A 219-nucleotide genomic window follows, 5' to 3' on the forward strand; every position below is an offset into this window, starting at 1 on the left:
ATACATAATGATGAATTAACTATATACATTTAATCTAGACCAGATGTATAACTATAAAATATTCCCTACACATGCTCCATAATATCATCATCATCAAAGTACTATACTGTGTTTGTGATTCTTTGCTGATGTGTGTTACCAAGATCATCAGACTATGTAAGCTGACTCTTATTGTGCACATGAGCTATCTCCTGCGATGTTAAGGTCATTGTATAGGGG

At 33.8% G+C, this 219-nt stretch overlaps 1 protein-coding gene across 1 annotated transcript in view; it reads right to left on the bottom strand.

The window, feature by feature from the left end:
* The window catches only part of LOC119588122 (glutamic acid-rich protein-like), a 2,346-nt gene that overhangs the window by 1,307 nt on the left and 820 nt on the right, over positions 1–219 (bottom strand). The window lies entirely within an intron of this gene.

Source organism: Penaeus monodon, chromosome 23 (genome assembly GCF_015228065.2).
Source record: "Penaeus monodon isolate SGIC_2016 chromosome 23, NSTDA_Pmon_1, whole genome shotgun sequence".
Taxonomy (NCBI): domain Eukaryota; kingdom Metazoa; phylum Arthropoda; class Malacostraca; order Decapoda; family Penaeidae; genus Penaeus; species Penaeus monodon.